Source organism: Schistocerca piceifrons, chromosome 3 (assembly GCF_021461385.2).
Source record: "Schistocerca piceifrons isolate TAMUIC-IGC-003096 chromosome 3, iqSchPice1.1, whole genome shotgun sequence".
NCBI classification, from domain to species: Eukaryota; Metazoa; Arthropoda; class Insecta; order Orthoptera; family Acrididae; genus Schistocerca; species Schistocerca piceifrons.
In genome coordinates this window covers 154,209,101-154,236,133 of record NC_060140.1, presented here as the reverse complement: position 1 = coordinate 154,236,133, position 27,033 = coordinate 154,209,101, and positions in this window count along the sequence as shown.

Below are 27,033 nucleotides of genomic sequence, written 5' to 3'. Positions count from 1 at the left end.
ACATTATTGTCACAATTATCTCACATGATAACACAGAAATGCACAATTTAAAGAGCAAAATAAGAAAACACATTAACATAGCTTTGAAAATAATATCTCGTTAATTGCAAGCACAGCTGCAAAATACTTGGTGCAAATCTACATGCATGCCACAACCGTTTTACTGTACAATAATGAAGAACTACAACTACAAGGGAAATTCTCTCTATAATTATGTGTTAACAATAAACAATAGCTACACTAATTACAGAAACTACAAGAAAAAATCAGAAGATTCCAGTCAGGTATCCTGGCAGGGTCGCAATATGAAACGTCCCCTTAGAAAAATTAATGACTTACTGTGCTGATAAACCTCTTACTTTATTTGCTTTTCAAACAGGTGAGCAAAACTGAATGTACTCAAACATTTCGCTCTTTTCCTATTCTTATCAACACTAAACCGACACACAATATTTTTTAGTGCAACACAATCTGACTTTCAATAATCCCTACAAAAGAATGGCCCTGACTAACATTAACCTAAACCTTTCACTAACCATTTACCTCACAAAAATCTCTGTTACTCGAACTACTGCAATAGAGCGAGCGCCATTACTGGCAGCTAAATAAAAGATTCAAACTACTGAAGGCACTAACTACTGATAGGTATAGTTAGCAAATGAAAGATTTTGATAGAAAACATACAGTGTATTTACCTTAATAGTGTTCAAAAGTCATTATATATATATATATATATATATATATATATATATATATATATATATATATATATATATATGTGTGTGTGTGTGTGTATATCAGTTGATGACATCCAGTCTTACAAATTTACTGTCTCTGATGGACACATGTCCAGATCATCCGCTCTCAAAACTCTGCCATCTCACTCCCCACATCCACACCTGCTGGCGGCTCACCTCCAACTGTGCAGTGCTATGCGCTGTTAACATCCAGCTGCCCAACACTACAATAGCTAACAACAATGCAAACCAGCCACAGACTGCACACAGCACAGCCAATAATTTTCATACAGAGCGCTATGTGGCGTTACGAACAAAAAAACCTAAACAGCCTACTTACAGTACTTTAGTAGATTGATGAAAGGGCGAAGTACAAAAATGTTACGGGAAATTCAGGAATACGGAAATACAAGGAAATAAATAGGAAGTGTAGTAAATCCAAGACGAAATGGGTGCATGACAAATGTGAAGAAATTGAAAAAGAAATGACTGTCGAAAGGACAGACCCTGCATACAGGAAAGTCAAAATAACCTTCGGTGACATATAAAGCAAGGGTGATAACGTTAAGAGTGTAATTCCACTGTCAAATTCAGACGATAGAGCGGATAGGAGGAAAGAATACACTGAAAGCCCCTATGAGCGGAAAGATTCGTCTGTTGTGATAGAAGACGAAGCAGGAGTCGATTTTGAAGAGATAGAGGACTCGGTATTAGAATCAGAATTTAAAAGTTCTTTGAAGGAATTAAGATCAAATAAGGCAGAAGGGATAGATGACATTCCATCAGAATTTCTAAAATCGTTGGGGTAAGTGGGAACAAAACGACTATTCAGTTGGTGTGTAGAATGTATGAATCTAGCGATACACCATCTGTCTTTCGGAGAAACATCATTCACACAATTCCGAAGACGGCAAGAGCTGACAAGTGCGAGAATTATCGCACGATCAGGTTAACAGCTCATGCATCCAAGTTTGCGCCAAGAATAATATACAGAAGAACGAAAAAGAAAATTGATGGTGCGCTAGGTGACGATCAGTTTGACTTTAGGAAAGGTAGAGGCACGAGAGAGTCAATTCTGATGTTGCGGTGAATAATGGAAGCAAGACTAAAGAAAAATCAAGACACGTTCATAGGATCTGTCGATCTGGAAAAAGCGTTCGACAATGTAAAATGTTGCAAGATGTTCGAAATTCTGAGAAAAATAGGTAGGTAGGTAGGTAGTTAGTGTTTAACGTCCGTCGACAACGAGGTCATTAGAGACGGAGCGCAAGCTCGGGTTAGGGAAGGATTGGGAAGGAAATCGGCCGTGCCCTTTCAAAGGAACCATCCCGGCATTTGCCTGAAATGATTTAGGGAAATCACGGAAAACCTAAATCAGGATGGTTGGAGACGGGATTGAACCGTCGTCCTCCCGAATGCGAGTCCAGTGTGCTAACCACTGCGCCACCTCGCTTAGGGGTAAGCTAGAGGGAGAGACAAGTCGTATGCAATAGAACAACAGCCAAGAGGGAACAATAACAGTTGACGCTTCAATCTGTCCATCGAGGAAGCAACGACGGAAATAAAAGAAATGTTCATGAGTGGAATTATAATTCAGGACGAAAAAATATCAGTGATACGATTCGCTGATGACATTGCTATTCTGAATGAAAATAAAGAAGAATTACATGACATGCTGAATGGAATGAAGTCTAAAGAGTACAGAGTATGGATTGAGAGTAAATCGACGAAAGACAAAAGTAATGATAAGTAGCAGAAATGAGAACAGCGAAAAATAGATGAAGTTATGGAATTCTGCTACCTAGGCAGTAAAATAACGAGTGACGGACGGAGCAAGGAGGACATCAAAAGCGGACTAGCAATGGAAAAAGGGCATTCCTGACCAAGAGAAGTCTACTGATATCAAATACCGGCCTTAATTTGAGGAAGGAATTTCTGAGAATATACGTCTGGAGTACAGCATTGCATGGTAGTGAAACATGGACTGCGGGAAAACCTCAACAGAAGAGAATCGAAAGATTTGATGTGTGGTGCTATAGACGAATGCTGAATGTTAGGTAGGCTGATTAGGTAAGGAATGAGGAGCTTCTACACAGAATCGGAGAGGACAGGAATATGTGGAAAACACTGATAAGGAGAAGGGACAGGGTGATAGAACATCTATTAAGACATAAGGGAATGACATCCATGGTACTACAGGAAGCTGTAGAAAGCAAAAACTGCAGAAGAAAACAGAGATTAGAATACATCCAGCAAATAATTGCTACTCTGAGATGAAGCGGTTAGCACACGAGAGCGATTCGTGGCGGGCCGCATCAAACCAGTCAGAAGATTGGTCCACTAGGAATCCAAATAAGAATACACTGAAAGCATATGAAGTGTAATGCTATATAAGAATGTTGAAAATTAACTGGACAGATAAAGCACAAAATCAAGACGTATCCAAAAAAATAGGCGAGCAAAGAAGTTTTTCCACAACCCTTTCCAGAGGAGTAGACAAGTTATTGGAAAATGATACGGCATCCAGGTAAAACTCGGAGCCGTACAGGGGAAAGTACCAAGAGCAAAAGACGTTGTACGGGATACTGAGTGTAGCAGTTACATGGAGACGAAAGTGGTAGCATGAAGGTAAAATATGGAAGACTGCGTGAACCCACTGAAAGTACCGTTATTTATTGAAAGAAAAACTTCAAGTGAACTTCACTAGTTATGCATTACATTGTTTCAGTAACATACAAGGTGAGCGTAAAATTCAGTTCTACGGATCTTTGCTAGATAAAGCTATGCAGTGTCTTTCAAATGCTATCGCAAGTCATAAGGTTTTTTAGGGATACACATACGCATGTGCTCCTTTTGTTGAACACGTCTTTGTCAATGTCTCTTCTGTCAGCGCCTCTACAGCATCTCGTGTAAGTGCTGCATGCATTTTCTCACGGGTTACTGATGAAATGCACATTTTTTCCGGAACGCTACCCCACAAAAAAGTCTACAGGCGTTATGTCTGGTGACTGATGATGAGTCATGATGCTGAACCGTCTCTATGCATCTATCTGTCTGGAAAGGTTTCATCTAAGAACTGGGAAACTAAACACCCATGGTTGTCATTCACGTAACTGAGATGCTACGTAAAGTTTCATTATGTCCAGGAAAACTGTTACCATATTGGCAGTCTCAACGAGAAACTATTGTCCAATAATTGTGTTGTACATTAAGCGACACCACACATTGATTTTTGGGCTGTCCGTTATCTTCTGTAGCAAGAGCCGCGAGTTCTCCAACCCCCAGATCCGTACATTATGCATGTTTACTTTCCTGGGTACCTGGAAAGTCACTTCACCGAAAGAAACTTTATTTAGGTAGTCACAAACTGCATCGATTCGTTCTATAATGTTCCAAGAAAACCCGGAATGTATGAGGCTGTCGCCTGGCTGGAAAGCTTGCACATTGCCTGCACTGAAATTCAGCAATTTGCTTAAAATCTTCAATATAGTGCTCTGTGGTATGCCTATGTGGGTTGAATGCAAGTCTTTTTCATACCATTCTTTGATGCCCCTCACATGTGCCGGATCTGTAGTTTAGGCTCTTCCGAATTGTCCCTGATCTACAATGGGAGATCATGTTCCTTGAAACGGACGATACATATTGCGTTCCCTCCTCCACAGACGCCATTTTGTCAGCGGCACTCCTAAATTACGCTCCCTGTAAATAAAAAGAGACAGGTAAGTGATCAGATGCTGTCAATAGCACATGCAGAAATGTATCCATAAAAAAATTTCTAGAGTCAACGTTTCCAACAAAAATGCATAGACTTGTGAAAATGTATCCTTAAAAAACTTTATGATTAAGCTACCATTTGGAACACGCCTATTAGTTGTATGTAGCATGGTACCATAGAAATAAATTTTTGTAATCAGGGAAAGGCGTTATGCTCACCCTGTATTATACAGGGAGAAGGTTGATGTACCGCTGTCTGTTATCATGTACTGGAAAGTCTCTTTAAGCCAGAAAACTGACCCTCACACTCAGTTCCTGAGCGAGACACTTCCTTAAACGGCAGTGTTCCCACGGACATAATTCAAGACAGGGAAAAATCCGTTACTAGTTGATTTAATCTGAACACCTCTAATAATGATTAAATGATAACCACATAGTGGAAATAATTTTGAATGTCAATGAGAGTTTTGCTCTGAGAGATCGCAAAATTTGCTCTGGTACAATGACCACGCACCCATTAAAATCCCGATACAGCATTTATAGTTTCCGCTATAGGTTCAATATGGTAGGAAAATAAGCTTAAAATCTGCGTTTTGGACTCCTCATTAAAATTCCATTTTCGTCGTACTCGTTACTGATGCACTGCTTATTGAAATCGTACATTGCAGCCTAAATGAATAGGTGTAATAATTTTACAGAGCGACCGGATGTTCGGTCCATAATTTGCCATTTTCACTTGCAAAATATTTGACGAGAGCTTAATATGCATCCATTTCATTAATGCAAACAGAGCTGCACCGCTTCGGAATCGCTTCTGACCACTAACCGATGGTGCGGGCCGGACGCACGGGTCGTGGCTGCGGCGTGCAACGCACTGCGTAACGTTGCGTGACGTGGCGTGGCGGTCATTCCGGCAGGGCAGTGCTGTGGCCGGGATCGGAATGCGCGCTGGCTGGCTTACGCACCTGCGTGTATGTGTGTGCGTGTGTGTGTGTGTGTGTGTGTGTGTGTGTGTGTGTGTGTGTGTGCTTCGACACGTGGGTATGTGCTCACGAGCTAGCGTATACATCTATCTGCACGTGAGACGGAGAGACTGCGTACATGTGTTTACGTTCGACATCGCGAATGCCCGCGGGCTGTAACGAAGCAGGATCCTCCCTGAAATTATTTTTGCTGGAAATGACCGCTTTCGTATAATAAAAAACGTAAGAAATAAAAGAGATGTGGCGCTCGAATGATGTTCGAAACCACGTACAGCAAATGAGACAGCGCCGTCTCTGTAATACACTAGACAAATTGACTTTAAAATTCTAGGCGCTACAGTCTCGAGCCGCGAGACCGCTACGGTCGCAGGTTCGAATCCTGCCTCGGGCATGGATGTGTGTGATGTCCTTAGGTAAGTTAGGTTTAAGTAGTTCTAAGTTCTAGGCGACTGATGACCTCAGCAGTTAAGTCCCATAGTGCTCAGAGTCATTTGAACCATTTTTTTTAAATTCTAACAATCTCTGTTAATCACTGGACCTTAAATTCTTATTTGTCACCTCGTTTGCTCATTCAGAGGCGCTTACAACTTTTCATACTCTTAGAAAATCATTTAAGCATTTGAAATTTTTACAATTTTGTCATTCAAAATTTTTAATGATGATTATTCACATCAGAATAACTACCTATGCGGAAGTAGCTAGACCGTGAGAAGATGAACTTTTTAACATTTTATTTACATACATCGCAACAGCTTTTCGTGAAATATACTGGAAAGAAAAAATTGCCACACCAAAAAATAATTAACGTACATTAGTGAAATTTCGGTAACAAATTCGTCAAAGCAACATATTTAAGTGAACAACATTCCAAGATCACAGGTCTATGCAATTGCGAGATAAGCCTTTACAAATGTGAAATGCCAGTACATTAATAAACGAGTAACCCCCAGCATATTGAGTGCGAGCGTGCAAATGCGCATGCATTGTGTTGTACAGGTGCCGGATGAGTCAGGTTGCAACATATGTCTATAAGATCAGCTTTAACATCAATGAACGTGTATTCTTTTCTTTTCTACTAAAGCAGGTACACTTAAAAGCTACCGATGACCTCAGTAGTTTGGTTCCTTAGAAATTCACTCACACACACTTAAAAGATAGTCTTTTCTCAGATCAGCAGTTTTAAATAAAATTCCTGTGTGGAGTAGCGTCTGTCTACAACTAAATGATTTCATATTAGTTTTCGAACTTGCCTTATCTGTCAGACATTTTATATTACTGGGAAAATTATCAAAAATTTTTGTTGATGGATACTGACACCTTTTTGATCCACTGACAGCCTTAATAATCGCAAACATAGGTAATTTTTTCTTCGATTCTTGTAGGTCTGGGCATAACTATTCTTATCAAATTGTGATAGATTATTTATGTTGAATTTCATTAGTTGCAGTTATAATGCATAAATCCTTGCACGGGAACCTAAAATATTACTGCACGTGAGCGCCAAGTATTATTCTATATCTGTTGATCCATCAAGGACAGAGGACATCAGCTGTTTAAGTAATTATCAATGAAATTCACCAACAGCTGTGCAACTAAAATGTTATTTTATTTTATTTTGACGACAACCACTTTCGAAATTCCACTATGCCTTAGTCAGGCCCCATATGTATCTCCCAGAATAAACGATAATGTCATACAGTACAGTAGAAGCCTGGATTTCATGAATTCAAACCGTGTCACAAGTGCTCCATTCGAAGACTTGGTAGCAACTGACATAGTCAGTTAACACAGTCAGTTGCTACCGAGTCTTGGAATGAAGCACGTGTGAAACTGTTTGAGTTTACGAAGTCCAGGGAGATATGGCACTGTATGGCATTATCGTTTATTCCGAGAGACGCATAAGGCGGCTGATGAAGGCAAGTGGAATTCCGAAACCGGTTGTCGTCAAAATAAAATAAAATAACATCTTAGCTTCACAGTTATTGGAGGATTTCATTCATATTGAACATTAAATATTATTCTTACTGCTCGGTTTTGTGCAATCAATAATTTCTTCCTGCGTGATGATTTACTCCACAAAATAATTACATAAGACAAAAAGAAGAGCAGAGCGAGCTACATCATAGCCGACTTATACATTGATAGCAATCCACTTAACAAACCTGTCTCTCCTCTGCTCCAGTGTCGTAGCTTTGTACGTTATTTTCTGAGACAACATTTTATAGCAAGTATAACTTTCATATATGCATACATTAAGTTTACAGTCGCTTCTATAAACCGAAAAAACCGTCCATATAATTGCTGTATAATTACATTTCTTCACTTGCCGGCCAACAACAGGTCACTCATACTACTGTACTATTATTGTTATTGAATTCTTCTGATACCTGTCAGTACATTACTGAGCTCTCTCATATGACATTAACTTAAAGAAATATAGTTTTTTCATTAAATTTCTGACGTACGGCCGCGCAAATAAAATTTCCTCCACTGATATTTCCGCCGCGTATCGTCCGTGACTGACGACAAGATGCCAAGCGCGGCCTTACATGCTCCACCGCAGCGGTACTGCGCATGCGGGTCGCAGATGCTGGACGTTGGCAAAGCAATACGCTTACTCATGCGCCGTCTGGGACGAAGGCGTAGAGACATTCGATTCACTTATCGATGTATGATCGGCGGCAGTGACACCATGACTATTTCTTTGCGGTTTAATCACCCCAAGAGCCGGATTCCATGCTTGGTCCTAATTAAAACCATTACCTATATTTATTAAATTATTAGCTAATCTCATTTCTATAGCTTCCTTGAATACAGATTCACAAAAGGAAGATGTGGATGTTAAAATTTTCACATCACAGTAATTCGTGGAATGCCCTGTATCAATACAATGTTCGGCCACAGCTGACTTGTGGCATGGAGCGAAGAGAATGGGTGCCAGGCTGGGAAGGTTAAAATCAGTTATAAATGGAAAGAACTAGATGATGGGGAAACCTTGGATGGCAAAGGAAGATTGACTGATTCCATAATAGACCACATTCAGAATTGCTTTGACTTTGCAATCAGGCAAAATACAGGCAATCTTGAAGAAATGACGAAAGCTATGTGGGCATCGTATTTCCACACCGCATCCACAGATGAGCATCCAGAACACGGTTTGTGCCCAAAAGGTGAAAAGAGCTGGTGAAAATACAATAAGTGACGAACAACTGGAGAGAAATACATTCACCACCACAGTCTACCATTAGCCATCATGGAAGAAATAAAGCTCATTTTCAGAGATCTGGCTGACAGAAGTATTCTGATGAAATGTCTTCATGGAAGAACACAGAACTCCAACGACTGCTGGAATAGTGTGATATGGCATCGTCTCCCAAAAACAGTGTTTGTCGGAATTAATACACTACATTTTGGTGTGTATGATGCTGTGGTAACCTTCAATCTTGGGAATATAACTAAATGCCATTGGGTTTGTGTGTTGGTTCCCGCACAGTACGTGCAACGTTGATTTTAGATCAGCACGGACTAAGGCATGCTGACAATATAATCAAGACATTAGTGAAAAAAGCAAGACAGGTGCCTAGTGGCGACAAACGAAGACTTGAAGATGATTATGCAGACTGTGAAGGGGGTATTAACTATGGATCAGTAATGTTTTAATCTTCTTTCAACGTTTCCCGTTAAGTTTGCTTTTTACATCTTCTAGGAACAATATCTCAGGTACTGGTGAACCTAGAAGTCTGAAATTTTATGACTTAGTCATATGGGTTTCCTTTACACAATGAAACAACGATTTTTGAAATACTTGATTTACAAAAGACTTAGGAGTGACAATCAAGTAAAAAGGAATTCAAAAAATTTACTGAAAAATAAATGTAAAATATCTCTGTAAGAAAATTCTTTGACAATAAACTGTTGCTCCAGTATTGTTATACAATATCAGTTCACATACAGTAAAAATTTTATCTCTGTCTCCAGTAGTTTGTGAGGAAATGTTCCCTATAGTAGGCATATTTAACATTTCGGGGATAGGCGATTCCGTATCCCCTTAAAACATTTGGACGTTTTAAAAACAAGTGATGAAGAGAAATTAATTGCTCCGTTAAAACCATTTTTAACATTGGGTGTCCCAGATATAATGATGCATTTAGATCAAGGTAGCGAATTCCGTAAACAGGTTATATTCGAACAATCCGCTGTGTAGAAACACGTTGTGATACTTCATGGAAAGCGGCGTCATAGTCAGACACAATGCTCAACTGAGGGATATACAGAATACGTTATTTGCGCGGATAAACGATAACAATACAAATACGTAGTCAGAAGGTTTGCACTTTGTTGAATTTGCCATGAACTCTACGTGATGATTATGATGATGAGGTCCCATACTCCGAGGAGCGTAGGATACGATGTGGGAGACACGTACCGCCGACTAGGCAAGGTCTTGCCATTGCCTTCCTCTGGCGTAATGGGGATGAGTGATGATGATGAAGACGACACAACAACACCCAGTCATCTCGAGGCAGGGAAAATCCCTGACCCGGCCGGGAATCGAACCCGGAACCCCATACTCGGGGAGCGAGAACGCTACCGCAAGAGTACGACCTGCACCACCAAGAAATATGCCAAAGCCCCAATGACGCCGTGTTTGGCGTTCAGCCAAAATGAAGCATAGAATCGTCATCTTTGAAACCGACGAACAGCTGGAAAAAATTGTTAATACTTTTTACGAAAATTTCAGCAGTGGTCATATTGAAAATCTTATTCCAGAGAAAAATATTGAAGATGAGTTGAAACCCACCAGGTCTTCTTGTCACGCACTGATCGAACAATATCAGTTTATTTCTACAGAAAGAGCTGCCGCGAAAGGGAATCTTCTACTGCAAGCAAGGTCTGGGCACCATCTCTTACTACACTGCATTTTATTTTCAGACCAGAGTGGAGCGGCAGATTTGCCGACGGATCTTCTTCGTATTTTAAGTGACTTTAAAACGAATGTGGTTAAGGTGTTAAGGTTTTGTGATTTGTCCCCTCAAATTTCAGGGAGATGTTCTTAACGTATTGTCATGGTGACTGCCTCTTTCCTGTGCCGCTATTTTAACTCCACTGTCGTTTAACTTATGTTCCAATCCCAGAAATGGCATTTTCATCCTTTCTACGTTGTTTTACGGCTTGTGAGATAGAGCGATTGTGTAGATCAACACGACTGAGATGGAGTGAGTGAATGTATTATTGTAGTTTTATTACTCACCGTCTAATAATATTTCATCCACATCGTTTCTTTTAATATTTGTAAGGGCGCTGATAACTTTGCCTTTATATATATATATATATATATATATATATATATATATATATATATATATATATATATATATATATATATATATATATATGCAGTCAGTATGCACCTGTGCCCTGTAGCAGAACCTCTGATAGAAAGAAAAAAATCAGAACGATAGAATTTCAAATGTGGTACGATAGAACCTTATTTTTTACCACTTTTCAAATGCTGAGAAAAGCGTTAAATTAACGTTCACCAAATCTAAATTCCAACCAACCCCTCGTCCTGCACCCCCCCCCCCCCCTCACTGAATGTCATAGGTACCTACTTTCGTTATTACTAAAGTAAAATTTTGCGTGTCAAATAGGTAGAGCGTTTCCAAATCAGTCTACTGCGATATTAGTTTTATCGATATATACGAATGGTGGCAGTAAAATACGGCGCTGCCCTCTACCGCCATGCAGCAGTGCTGCTTACTCGCTGCTGGAGTCCTGACTAGATTAGTTTTGAACCGTTCTACCGAATGGCTACGTAAAATTTTGCTTTAAAAATCATGTTGTTTGTAACGGGAAACCAACCGAAGCGTTCTGTCGACGGTGGGCGTCGTATGACTGGCCTTAAAAGCAGTATTTGTTTCGGTTGACTCCAATTACACATTGCAAAATGAAATTGCAAATAACTACCCAAACACCAGAGAAAATGCACCTGAAAACACTTAAGAGGGACATCGAACATAATATTTTTTGTATGATGTAGAAAACAGCCAAAGTTACAAGATAGAGGGACATCGAACATAATATTTTTTGTATGATGTAGAAAACAGCCAAAGTTACAAGATTTTTTCAGTTTTTTTTTATTTAATGACCATTTTCGGGTTACCTGAACCCATTTTCAAATCATTCGAACAGATAAAATCCTGCACATACCAGGGCGGTTTGAAAAGTTCTGGAAACGGAGTGGAAAAAAGTCCTTACATCACTGATTTTTTTCTAATTTTTCAATGTATTCTCCTTGTAGATTAATGCACTTGGTCCAACGATGTCCCAGTGCCTTGATCCCATCTCTAAAATGAGTGTCCTCCAGGACTGAAACACTGTTGTCAATTCCGACTATAAATTCTTCGTTTGAAGTGAATCTTCGTCCAACAAGAAAAATTTTCTGTTTTGGGAAGAGATGGAAGTCTGACGAAGACATATCAGCTGAATAAGGCGGGTATGGCAACATTTCATAATTTATTTCATGTAACTTTGCCATGGCGGCGGCTCATGCGTTTTTGATCCAGCGTCAAGAGTCGCGGCACCTATCTTGCAGATAATTTTTTCGTTTCTAATTCTTCAGTTAAAGTGTGATCTACCCTTTCAGATGACATCTTGCAAGCGTGAGAAATTTCACGCACTTTCAATCGTCGATCCTCCATGACATTTTGTGCAATGATTTCTGGAGTAGTGACACGTTTTAGCCCACCACTGCGAAAAGTATCATCTAAGTTCTCCCAACCAAATTTAAATTCATTTGCCCACTTGGCAACAGTTCAGTATGAAGGAGCAGAGTCCACAGTGCATTCTGGAAATCGGCATGAATGCCCTTTGTTTTCATACAATTTATTTACGAAGGACTTAGTCACTGCTCGAATCTCGATTTTTTCCATATTCGCAAATCACTAAGCGCGAAAAACAGAGCCACGTTACCTCCAGAACTCTCTTCCAAGAGCACGGATGTGACACTTGTTCACAGGCAACAGTCCAATGAATACCACGTGAACAACTCGTTGCGCTAGCGCTGACCTCTCGTGGTGATTCCGAGAACTTTTCAAACCATCTTCGTAAATCAAAGTCAAGTTTTTTTCTATTAACATTCACAGAACAAACAGACAACTACCAGTATTCATAGAAAATCTTGACTTCGATGTTCGTATAGTCACAATCGTAACATGGTTTGCATGCTTTAGGGAACAAACCACTTTGTCTGCTTGAATGGTTTGAAAATGGGTTTACCTATTCAGCAATTAAATATAAAACTCAATCATGTAAATTTGGGTGTTGCTTGCCTGTTAGCTCGGACAACTCTACGCAAATGATGCAGATCATGCTCGTTAAGTGAAGGCAGTCAGCCACTGCGTTGTCCGTGGTGAACAATAATGCCTGAAACTTAGTATTCTTTACACACTCTTGACAATGCGGATCTCGTAATATTGAATTCCCTCACGATTTCCGTAATGGAGTATCCAATGAATCTACTTCCAACTACCATTCAGAGTCTGTTGAGTCCCGTTGTGAGGCCATAATCATGTTGGACACCTGTTTACAAAAAGCACCTGAGTGGGAGTGAGAACTCCGCCGGCGCACTGTCCTTTTATACCTTGGGTAGGCGATACTACTGTCATTTGTGCATGTGCACTACGCTGTCCCTTGAGTTCCGTCTCTTTATGTAGTGGAGTACAGTGTGGCACTTCGTTTGCTGCACATGAAGGGGTACAATCCATGCTAAGATGGTGGATGTGAACAGCAACAACGCACCATCATGTGACACGGTTAGGAGGCGAAGACAGTTCCAGTAGCGTCAACTCTGAATGACGTAGGACGGAATGCCATAACTGCTCTCATCGAAGAAATGATATTCGCAAGAGAAGCAACGGACGTGGTTCTCATAGTCACAATGGGGGCGTTAGAGAATACAGTGATAATCAGTCATGAACCAGTTTTCAGTGTCTTGAACGACATTGCAGAAGTGACAAAGATCGCCGCCCGCCGTCTTTCACGGCAGCTCACGATCATTCAAAGAGCTCTGGTGAGTGGAGGCAGCGGCGGAAATTTTGCAGCTCTCGGGCCAATACAGATTACCTTTATACAGTGAAAAGCCAAAGAAACTGGTACACCTGCCCAATATCGTCTAGGGCCCACGCGAGCACGCAGAAGTGCAACAACACGGCGTGGTATGGACTCGACTAATGTCTGAAGTAGTGTTGGACGGTACTGACACCATGAATCCTGCAGGGCTGTCAAAAATCCGTACAAGCGGGTGGAGATCTCTTCTGAATAGAACGTTGCAAGCCATCCCAGATATGCTCAATAACGTTCACGTCTGGGGAGTTTGGTGGCCAGCGGACGCGTTTAAACTCACAAGAGTGTTACTGGAGCCACTCTGTAGCAATTCTGCTCGTGTAGGGTGTCGCATTGTCTTGCTGGAATTGCCCAAGTCCGTCGGAATGCACGATAGACATGAATGGATGCAGGTAATGAGACAGGGTGCTTACGTACGTGTCACCTGTCGACTCGTATCTAGCCACATCAGGAGTCCCATATCACTCCAGCTGTATACACCCAACACCATTACAGAGCCTCCACCAGCTTAAACAGTGCCCCGCTGACAGGCAGGGTCCGTGAACACCATTACAGAGCCTCCACCAGCTTAAACAGTGCCCTGCTGACATGCAGGGTCCGTGGACTCATGAGGTTGTCTCCTCACGTGTACACGCCCATCCGCTCGATACAATTTGAAACGAGACTCATCCGACCAGGCAACATGTTTCATGTGCCCAATGTTGGTGTTGAAGGGCCCAGGCGAGGCGTAAATCTTTATGTCGTGCAGTCATCAAGCCTTTGGATTCGAAAGCCCATATTTTGATGTTTCGTTGAACCGTCCGCACGCGCACACTTGTTGATGGCCCAGCATTGAAATATGCTGCAATTTGCTGAAGAGTTGCACTTCTGTCACGTTGAACGATTCTCATCAATTATCATTGTTGTCGTTGGTCCCGTTCTTGCAGTATTTTTTCCGGCCGCAGCGATTACGGAGATATGATGTTTTACAGGATTCCTGATATTTACGGCACACTCGTGAAATGCTCATGCGGGAAAATCCCCATTTCATCGCTACCTCTGAGATGCTGTGTCCCATCACTCGTGGGCCGACTATAACACCGCGTTCAGACTCAATTAAGTCTTGGTAACCTGCCATTGTAGCAGTAGTAACCGATCTATCAACTGCACCACACATTTGTTGTACTATGTAGGCGTTGCCGACTGCAGCGGCGTATTCTGCCTGTTTACATATCTCTCTATTTGAATACGCATACCTATACGAGTTCCTTTGGCACTTCAATGTAGCTGCCTAATCGCAATGGACAACTGCTGGGTGTATCATCGCGATCGCGAGAGGAAGGAGCAAAGCAGGTAGTGGCAACATTCATATAACCGCCTAAAAAGGCGAAGATCGAACCATCGACAAGGTGATGCTGATCTTCGCGGCAAGCCGTCCAAGGCATTGTTTAGGCTGCATGACAACGCGTCAGCTGATTGTGCACAGGACAGTCACAAATGCTGTCTCTTTCGGGTATGAAATGTTGCTTCCACAGTCCTCCTCCCTCACCACACAGTGTATTGTTCCTCTTTCCTTGAATTACGAAATCATTGCAGGCATGCGTTTCCATAATCACAACGACGTGAATTTCGAGATGAAAGTGTTTCGAACAGACAAAATATCTGCTTCGACAACTAAGATCTCAGTCAAGTCATTAATAGTTCAGAAAAATGTGTCATTCTGAAGGGCGAACGTCTTTGAGGATGGTATCTTAAAAACTGACAGCCCCTGCAGCTGCATCCAGTATCCCTGCAATCCATTATGCTTACACCAGTCTTTGCTTACTCACATCATTTTTTCTGTCTTCTGCTCATTAACCCTACGCCGTGCCTGCAATTATTCCCTGATGGCATACCAGATTCCCATTTAAATGTTCCTTCCCTTCGCAAGGATTTTCCGCGGTTTACTTATATCACCTGTTATTTTTTATACTTGCCCCTATTCATAGTTTATTTGTTCACAACATTTTTAACATTTTTTTCCACCATTGCGGCGGAATTGTCTGTGATGGATTTTACGGATTTGTTAACATCGATTCCTCCGTTTTCATTAGTTTTGAGACAATATCTGGCTTCGATATGGGAAAACCATAGATCCGACATTTATGAGCGTCTTGACAGCGTTTTTTTTATTGGAGATCGATATGGAATTTAAATATTGATTCTATAGAAATTGTTCGTTTTGTATCAACAATACTGACTCAGCATAGTCTTAGCGTGGAATGGTTAATACGATTTACCCGTAAAACCTTACTGTGCAAAACGTATGTCAGTTTGTTAACATACGATTTTCTTCCCATTACTTCACCAAATGAGCTTGTGCTCTGTTTCGGCCAGCCGGTGTGGCCGTGCGGTTCTAGGCGCTTCAGTGTGAAACCGCGTGACCGCTACGGTTGCAGGTTCGAATCCTGCCTCGGGCATGGATGTGTGTGATGCCCTTAGGTTAGTTAGGTTTAAGTAGTTCTACGTTCTGGGGGACTGATGACCGCAGATGTTAAGTCCCATAGTGCTCAGAGCCATTTGAACCATTTTTTGGTGCTCTGTCTCAGTTTTGTCGTGTAGGGGACTTTCAAAAATAATTTTCTTTTTCATCTTTTCGTAATGTTACCAGGGTAATAAACTGAAGTAAGTGTCCTACTTACTGCCTCTTAATGTTTCTACTTCTCATTTTTATGCGTTAGTCGTAACCTGTAATAAAATCACATTATTTATTTTTGTCATTAACGAGCAGTAAATTTCAATAATAAAACAGTTACAGATTTCTCTAAGATTCAATGAACTTCTTATTTAATCTCAAATAGAGTCCATTAGTGATATCTGCGTGTTTCTTCTCAGAACAACGCAGGCCATTGGAGAAGATTATTCATCACGCTTAATCGCACATAACTATACTCGACTACATAAATTAGTACTAACTTGCAAAACAGCACATAGATGTAAGAAACCGTAGGAGAAAACGATAATTCCACTTTTTATAGAATAGAGTTAAAGATTAACCCATGAATACTGAAGACGATGATAAGAAGTTTGAGTGTTTGAGAGAAACAAAAAGCCCAAAATCACATTCAAGGTGTCAGCTTATTGTTTCTAACGAATTACATCTCAGACCCTATGGGGCACCTTGAAAAGTTATGCCTCCGAAACGTTTATGTGAAAACTCGCAAATTTTTTTACATAAAATCAACGTTATTAAGAATCTACATCTTTATTCTTCACCTTTAGATCTTTGCCCTGTCCTACCCCGATAAAGAGCACCAAAAAGTAGTGTGTAACATGGCGATGTGTGATACAACAATGTTGGTGCCTGAGAGCCGCGCTGGGTGGCCGCGTGGTTTGAGGCGTCTTGTCACGGTCCACGCGGCTCTCCCCCTTCGGAGGTTCGAGTCCTCCCGTGGGCATTGGTGTGTGTGTGTTGTCCTTCGCGTAAGCTAGACTAAGTGGTGTGTAAACTTAGGGACCGATGACCTCCGCAGTTTGGTCTCGTAAGACCTTATCACATATTTCCAAAATTGGTACGTGAGAGTCAGCTTGCTGTAATGGAGTTTCGAATTCGGAAGTTCGTCCACACATAGAACATTCTCTCCTTCAGCATGACAATGTCATACTAAACACGAGTGCTACGACATCTGAAACAATCCGAAGCCTGGGATTCACTGCGGTCGATCGTCCTCCATACCGTCCGGTCTTGACCCATCCGAACTTAAAGAACACCTTCGAGGACTACACTTTCATAGGGATGGAAATGGAAATGTCGTGTGGCTAGGGCCTCCCGTCGGGTAGACCGTTCACCTGGTGCAAGTATTTCGATTTGACGCCACTTCGTCGACTCGCGTTTCAATGGGGATAAAATTATGATGACAACACACCACCCAGTCCCTGAGCGGAGAAACTCTCCGACCCAGCCACGAGTCGAACCCGGGCCGCTAGGTATGACATTCCGTCCCGCTGACCACTCAGCTACCAGGGGTGGGCTTCATAGGGATGGAGCGGTGCAAGCACAGATGCGATTGTGGCTCCGTCAACAAAGTCAAATATGCTACAACGACTGTATCAACAAACTGATCTCTGGTTGGGAAATACTATTAGTTCGTCGCCAGGGTAACTATGTTCAGAAATAATTATGTAGACATGAGGAATGAAGTTGTAGAATGTTAATAAATTTTGTCTCGTGTGGAAAGCTTTATGAGTTTTCAGATCAAAAATTCTAAAGCATTACTTTTCAGCACGCCCTCGTACACTGTCCGTCCAAAACGTTCTGAGGCTGATTTTATTCCTGTCGTGTAAGGAAAGTCAGCGCAGTCGCTAAGGTGGCAGCTTGAGCTAACAACTCTACACAATTGACGTGCATTCGTTAAGTCAGTTCTGAGAAGGGTGTGTTAAGTAGTAGTTATGTGGCCATAGCGTGTCAGCACTAATGTGTCACAAATCGTTGTGGAGCAACGTGTCTCTATCAGAGGTTAAAAATACCGCTTCAGTTGTAAATTACTTTATTTTCACACGACTGGTTTCGGACTGTTATAATACCATCCTCAGGTGTCGTGCTGGAAATAGCAAAAGACGGTAAATAATTTTCACACGCCGCAACACACATAAAAAACTAGAAACAATTTTCTTTCTTTTTCTAGAGTGTTTTAAAAACATTTAACACATTTCGAAACCACCGGTCGGGCTAGGTGCTGTGAAACCTATGTCAATGCGCAAGTGGTACCAGACAATAGTACGGACGACTGCCTGCGTAGGGGATGTATACAAATGATATCACAACACTTACGCTGTGCTGTGGTCCCCGAGCGCCGCGTTTAGCAGGCGCGGTTTGCTGCCTATGAGCGCAAAAACAAGGACTAGCGGATGCGAACGAGGAGGCGAATTGGTAAACCAGAGTGGCAAAAGTGCTGCCGTCTATTGACGGAGAGAAGAACGCGAGGCCACTAGCCCGGCCGTTCACAATTTTAATTTAGTGGTTCACATTTAAAATGAAGAAAAAGCAAAAAAAATGCATAAAAATACACGACATAAGTTAAAAATGCTTTATGCGTAGTAAAGGAGCGTATTGATTAGGTCGGTCCAGAACTGTGGAAAAACTGAGTGGAAGGTGCGATATAAAATTATTATATAAACCTTAAAGCGCAATGAAACTCTATCAATTGTTCAACAGAGTCTCTAGAATATCTTGAAGAAGAGAAAATTGTGTGTAATGTTCTTCTAGCACACCTAGACTCTCAAACAAAAACAACACATGAATGCTTGCCAAGACTTGATTGAAATGCAGATCGTGCACAGTTCTTTATTGCAGAAAAACCATCACCGAATGACAGAAACTTAATGTGAAACGACAAAGTGCACAAATTCATATGGAAGGTAAACACTTTGACGATATACCCGACATTCAACCAATGTGGGCCACGCAGCATGCCAAAGAAGGACTTAGACTTTGACATGGTTCTATGAAAGTTCTGAGCGTTGTGCTCAAGTGGGGGAAGACCAAGTACACAGTGTCCCAGTTCTATTAGGACCGTGAGTGTGAAATTACAAATTGCGGTGCTACCTCGTGGCGTGTAAAAGGTCAAAGTGGTGCAGAAAGCGCTCTGACTACGATGTAGCGGTGTGCATCTGGCACTTGCCCGAAAATGGTGGTGGAGCAGTGAGGCAACATCAAGTTTTTCAGGTACTCCGTCGGTTATGGGCTAGGATTCATCGGATTCGACCAGAATAACGAGAGACAGTTTCCTGGTTACTTCTCCACAGCAACAACTCAGGTCACAAAGTGAGGAATGTGTGCGAGTTTTTCGACAGCAGACCGATCACACCCTTGAACCATCCAACGTATTCGCCTGATTTGGCCTCAGCCTAGCCCTGGCTTTTCCCGAGATTGAAGTTGCCGGAACTGGGACACACAGTGTAAACACCTGAAGTATTGAAGTCAACATCTTACCTTTTCATTATTTTGTATTACTTTAATATCGTAACTTTTTGGTCTGGCAGAGTACGGCGGCGGCGTTTCTACAAATGTGATCGACTTCTCACGGCGTCTTCCGGCACTCGCTGAATTCAGTGGCAGCGATGATCGTAGGTTGACGACCTCTCTATCCGGAGACGGAGATATACAGGATGTCCCAAAAAGAATGACCCGACTTTAACTTGTTATAATATTGAGATAAATGTCACTAGGCAACTGAAACAGCGCTAGATGTAATCGGCATGGTCTAGAGTTTAACAAAAATTTGCTAGATGTTGCTACGAGAACTGACCTGAAGCGTGCAGCCAGTCTCGCGCAACATGGCGTCCGCGCAACAGAAGGCGTATTGTGATATTGAATTTAGTCGTATTCAATCAGTGATCGCAGTTCAGCGTGCGATTCATATTCGATTTCGTGATAAACCACCATCACCAAAGAACATTCGACGGTAGTATAAACAAATTGAAGAAACAGGGTGCCCCTGTACGAGGTGCATTCAAGTTCTAAGGCCTCCGATTTCTTTTCTCCGGACTGGAAAGAGTTAGAAACAATCGCATTGTTTTAAAATGAGGCCGCATTCATTGTCAATACGTCCCAGAGATGGCAGCACCGTACGGCAGATGGAATTTTACCGCCAGCGGCGAGAATGAGAATTGTTTTAAATACTTAAAATTGCGACGTTTTCCTTACTTGGACAGCGTGCAATCATTCGTTTTCTTAATTTGCGTGGTGTGAAACCAATTGAAATTCATCGACAGTTGAAGGAGACATGTGGTGATGGAGTTATGGATGTGTCGAAAGTGCGTTCGTGGGTGTGACAGTTTAATGAAGGCAGAACATCGTGTGACAACAAACCGAAACAACCTCGGGCTCGCACAAGCCGGTCTGGCGACATGATCGAGAAAGTGGAGAGAATTGTTTTGGGGGATCGCCGAATGACTGTTGAACAGATAGCCTCCAGAGCTAGCATTTCTGTGGGTTCTGTACACACAATCCTGCATGACGACCTGAAAATGCGAAAAGTGTCATCCAGGTGGGTGCCACAAATGCTGACGGACGACCACATGGCTGCCCGTGTGGCATGTTGCCAAGCAATGTTGACACGCAACGACAGCATGAATGGGACTTTCTTTTCGTCGGTTGTGACAATGGATGAGACGTGGATGCCATTTTTCAATCCAGAAACAAAGCGCCAGTCAGCTCAATAGAAGCACACAGATTCACCCCCACCAAAAAAATTTCGGGTAACCGCCAGTGCTGAAAAAATGATGGTGTCCATGTTCTGGGACAGCGAGGGCGTAATCCTTACCCATTGCGTTCCAAAGGGCACTACGGTAACAGATGCATCCTACGAAAATGTTTTGAAGAACAAATTCCTTCGTGCACTGCAACAAAAACGTCCAGGAAGGGCTGCGCGTGTGCTGTTTCACCAAGACAACGCACCCGCACATCGAGCTAACGTTACGAAACAGTTTCTTCGTGATAACAACTTTGAAGTGATTCCTCATGCTCCCTACTCACATGACCTGGCTCCTAGTGACTTTTGGCTTTTTCCAACAATGAAAGACACTCTCCGTGGCCGCACATTCACCAGCCGTGCTGCTATTGCCTCAGGGATTTTCCAGTGGTCAAAGCAGACTCCTAAAGAAGCCTTCGCCGCTGCCATGGAATCATGGCGTCAGCGTTGTGAAAAATGTGTACGTCTGCAGGGCGATTACGTCGAGAAGTAACGCCAGTTTCATCGATTTCGGGTGAGTAGTTAATTATAAAAAAAATCGGAGGCCTTAGAACTTGAATGCACCTCGTAAAGACAAAGGTCCTGGCCGGCCACGCGTTCCTGAACAAACAGTGGATCAAATCTGATGAGCAATTTGAGCGGAGCCCCCGCGAGTGTTCGAGTCGTGCTAGTCGAGAACTTGCGTTACCGTACACGACATTGTGGCGTGTGTTACGGCGTCGTTTAGCACTCCAACTATACCGATTACAACGGGCACAAGCTCCTCGAGATACAATGGGAGGCGAGTGGACTTTAGAAATGTTATTCTAGACGACATGGAAGATGACACTTTTATGTCACGGTTGACATTCAGCGAAGAGGCAACTTTCCATACTAGCGGTAAGGTTTACTGTCATAATGTGCGTATATGGGGGCTCGAAAATCCTTATGAAATAATTGAACATGAACGTGATTCACCAAAAGTGAATGTTTTTTGTGCTGTTTCGCAAAGCAGGGTTTATGGACCCTAATTTTTGAGGAAGAAACCGTAACAGGACAATCATATCTTGCAATGCTACGGAACTGGTTATTCACACAACTTACAATTTCATCTTTCAGCAATATGGAGCGCCACCACATTGGCACAATAACGTGCGCAGTTTCCTCAATGCCAACGTGCCTCAACGTTGGATAGGGCGTACAAGACCGCGAGACCGGGCTTTACACTCTTGGCCTCCTAGGTCCCCTGACTTAACATCATGTGATTTCTTCCTGTGGGGATATGTTAAACAATGTGTTACATTCCACACTTACGTCATGACAATGATGAACTAAAAACCAGAATATCAGCTGCTGTAGCTTCAGCGACAGAAGACACCTTACGTTCAGTTTGTGATGAATTCTGGGATCGGCTAGATGTCATCCGTGCAGCCAGTGGAGGACTTATTGAACATTTATGATGGATTTTTATAGACTTCTGTCTTTTCTGAGTAATTTAGTGTGCAATTTGTTGGTGTTAAGCCGTTCTTCCTAATAAATAATTCTATTGAAAATCGGGTCATTCTTTTTTGGGACACCCTTTACTAGGAAGCTCAACATCTTCCACTGAAATAATGATTTACTATTCAATCCATTATTCCACATACGAGACATGATGTGGAAGTTAGTCTCCTGAAAATATGTAGTCTAGCCAAGGTTGAGATTTCATCGCCGTTTATTCTCAGCCTTGCGCGATCTTTATTATTCTACCTTTCCCATAATTTTTGACTTCCTAACGCCTATACGTTGTACCTCATGAATATCGAAAAATAGAATTTATTACAGATAACAAATAAGTTTTCGTTTGTGAAGTTTTGGCGTTCGCTGTATGAATTTTTTATAACGATTTTTTTGGCACCTTCTTGCTACTAGGCAGCTAACTGCAGCACCATCTTGATTGTCCAGGTTTTTGAAGCACACTGAATAACTGCATAATCCTATTGAGGTATGTAGGGAGAACATCAATAACTTTGCAGAATATTTGTGTTCATCCCATTCAGTAATGTAAATACTGATGATAAAATGCGTTTTAGACAGGTACGTGCCGAGTAAAACTGTGAGGGACGGGAAAAACCCACCGTGGTACAACAACAAAGTTAGGAAACTACTGCGAAAGCAAAGAGAGCTCCACTCCAAGTTTAAACGCAGCCAAAACCTCTCAGACAAACAGAAGCTAAACGATGTTAGCGTAAGTTAGCGTAAGGAGGGCTATGCGTGAAGCGTTCATTGAATTCGAAAGTAAAATTCTATGTACCGACTTGACAGAAAATCCTAGGAAGATATGGTCTTACGTTAAATCAGTAAGTGGCTCGAAACAGCATATGCAGACACTACGGGATGATGATGGCATTGAAACAGAGGATGACACGCGTAAAGCTGAAATACTAAACACCTTTTTCCAAAGCTGTTTCACAGAGGAAGACCGCACTGCAGTTCCTTCTCTAAATCCTCGCACAAACGAAAAAATGGCCGACATCGAAATAAGTGTCCAAGGAATAGAAAAGCAACTGGAATCACTCAATAGAGGAAAGTCCACTGGACCTGACGGGATTCCAATTGGATTCTACACAGAGTACGCGAAAGAACTTGCCCCCCTTCTAACAGCCGTGTACCGCAAGTCTCTAGAGGAACGGAGGGTTCCAAATGATTGGAAAAGAGCACAGATAGTCCCAGTCTTCAAGAAGGGTCGTCGAGCAGATGCGCAAAACTATAGACCTATATCTCTTACGTCGATCTCTTGTAGAATTTTAGAACATGTTTTTTGCTCGCGTATCATGTCATTTCTGGAAACCCAGAATCTACTATGTAGGAATCAACATGGATTCCGGAAACACCGATCGTGTGAGACCCAACTCGCCTTATTTGTTCATGAGACCCAGAAAATATTAGATACAGGCTCCCAGGTAGATGCTATTTTTCTTGACTTCCGGAAGGCGTTCGATACAGTTCCGCACTGTCGCCTGATAAACAAAGTAAGAGCCTACGGAATATCAGACCAGCTGTGTGGCTGGATTGAAGAGTTTTTAGCAAACAGAACACAGCATGTTGTTATCAATGGAGAGACGTCTACAGACGTTAAAGTAACCTCTGGCGTGCCACAGGGGAGTGTTATAGGACCATTGCTTTTCACAATATATATAAATGACTTAGTAGATAGTCTCGGAAGTTCCATGCGGCTTTTCGCGGATGATGCTGTAGTATACAGAGAAGTTGCAGCATTAGAAAATTGTAGCGAAATGCAGGAAGATCTGCAGCGGATAGGCACTTGGTGCAGGGAGTGGCAACTGACCCTTAACATAGACAAATGTAATGTATTGCGAATACATAGAAAGAAGGATCCTTTATTGTATGATTATATGATAGCGGAACAAACACTGGTAGCAGTTACGTCTGTAAAATATCTGGGAGTATGCGTGCGGAATGATTTGAAGTGGAATGATCATATAAAATTAATTGTTGGTAAGGCGGGTACCAGGTTGAGATTCATTGGGAGAGTGCTTAGAAAATGTAGTCCATCAACAAAGGAGGTGGCTTACAAAACACTCGTTCGACCTATACTTGAGTATTGCTCATCAGTGTGGGATCCGTACCAGGTCGGGTTGACGGAAGAGATAGAGAAGATCCAAAGAAGAGCGGCGCGTTTCGTTACCGGGTTATTTGGTAACCGTGATAGCGTTACGGAGATGTTTAATAAACTCAAGTGGCAGACTCTGCAAGAGAGGCGCTCTGCATCGCGGTGTAAATTGCTCGCCAGGTTTCGAGAGGGTGCGTTTCTGGATGAGGTATCGAATATATTGCTTCCCCCTACTTATACCTCCCGAGGAGATCACGAATGTAAAATTAGATTAGAGCGCGCACGGAGGCTTTCAGACAGTCGTTCTTCCCGCGAACCATACGCGACTGGAACAGGGAAGGGAGGTAATGACAGTGGCAAGTAAAGTGCCCTCCGCCACACACCGTTGGGTGGCTTGCGGAGTATCAATGTAGATGTAGATGTAGATGTAGATGTACCCAGACGCAACAGTCACACCATATTTTTTCAGGTTTGGCAACAAGTGCCTGCTTTTCAGGTAACCTCTCACAGTTAGTATTTCCGATTAATGACCGGTCAACTGCAGCAACATCTGAAGACTACCCGGCAAGTGGCTAGGTGCTTCTCCTTTATTGCACGTCATCTGTGCAAGAGACGGACAAAGACGGCACAAATCAAATGTCGCGTTATTGGGATGAGGAGCCCTGCTGCACGTAGCTACAAGGGGCCGAGAGCCGGCGCTAAAATTGTAGCGGCAGCGGGGCAGCGAAGCCACGTAGCAGCCCTACTGCGTCAGCTGTGACGTGGCAGCAGACAAGGGGGGAGACGGAGCCGCGAGCCAAGCCTGTAACGGGTTCGCTGTCTGTTGTTCCTTTTGCTTCACTATCTCGTCCGCCTTCTCCTCCAAACCCATCGTTAGCAGAACTGGCGAGTTCTTGATCTCTCCGTGCACTTTTCATTTTTCATGTAGTCATTAAACATCGATGGTTTAAAGAATGTAACTTAAATGTATGAAACGCTACGAACTTCTAATTATTTTATAACTGAGTTGATGTGTTAAATACAGGATGTTCCATTTATCTGATGTCTGGATGCACGGCCCAGTAGACAGAGGGTAGAGGTCAGCGAGCGCATGCCCGCTGAATCAGATGCCGTGTCGCCCATCTAATACCGCAGTACTAAATTTAAAATATATCCAAATAAATTTTGTACTCACCCACGTTATGCAAGAAAATGCTGAAACTGCTTGCCATTCTTTTCCACGTACTTCTGATATCTATTCGAAATTATTTATCACACGATGTAATTCTCTTTGAGAAACTGAATTAATTGACTTGTGAATATTATACTTCTGTAACTTGTGCGGATTTTCTTTAGTTCACCCCATAATTAGAAATCGCACATAGTTAAATCGGGACTTCGAGTGGGCCAGATATTGTTGCTAACGAGCGTCGTGCAACACATTGTCAATTGCTTGCAAAGAAATATTGCTGGCATGAGCCCTTGCCGAATTCTGTTCTGTATCTACATCTACATCTATACTCCGCAAGCCACGTGACGGTGTGTGGCGGAGGGTACCTTGAGTACCTCTATCGATTCTCCCTTCTATTCCAGTCTCGTATTGTTCGTTGAAACAAAGATTGTCGATATACCTCTGTGTGGGCTCTAATCTCTCTGATTTTATCCTCATGGTCTATTCGCAAGATATACGTAGGAGGGAGCAATATACTGCTTGACTCCTCAGTGAAGGTATGTTCTCGAAACTTCAACAAAAGCCCGTACCGAGCTACTGAGCGTCTCTCTTGCAGAGTCTTCCACTGGAGTCTATCTGTCATCTCCGTAACGCTTTCGTGATTACTAAATGATCCTGTAACGAAACGCGCTGCTCTCCGTTGGATTTCCTCTATTTCTTCTATCAATCCTATTGGTATGGATCCCACAACGGTGAGCAGTATTCAAGCAGTGGGCGAACAAGTGTACTGTAACCTACTTCCGTTGTTTTCGGACCGTATTTCCTCAGGATTCTTCCAATGAATCTCAGTCTGGCATCTGCTTTACCGACGATTAATTTTATATGGTCATTCCATTTTAAAGAACTCCTATTACCTACTCCGAGATAATTTATGGAATTAACTGCTTCCAGTAGCTGACCTGCTATATTGCAGCTAAATAATAAAGGATCTTTCTCTCAATGTATTCGCAGCACATTACACTTGTCTACATTGAGATTCAATTGCCATTCCCTGCACCATGTGTCAACTCGTTGCAGATCCTCCTACATTTCAGTACCATTTTCCATTGTTACAACCTCTCGATATACTACAATATTATCCGCAAAAAGCCTCAGTGAACTCCCGATGTCATCCACAAGGTCATTTATATATATTGTGAATAGCAACGGTCCTACGACACTCCCCTACGGCACACCTGAAATCACTCTTATTTCGGAAGACTTCTCTCCAATGAGAATGACATGCTGCGTTCTGTTATCTAGGAACTCTTCAATCCAATCACACACTTGGTCTGATAGCCCATATGCTCTTACTTTGTTCATTAAACGACTGTGGGGAACTGTATCAAACGCCTTGCGGAAGTCAAGAAACACAGCATCTACCTAGGAACCCGTGTCTATGGCCCTCTGAGTCTCGTGGACGAATGGCACAAGCCGGGTTTCATACGATCGTCTTTTTCGAAGCCCGTGCTGATTCCTACAA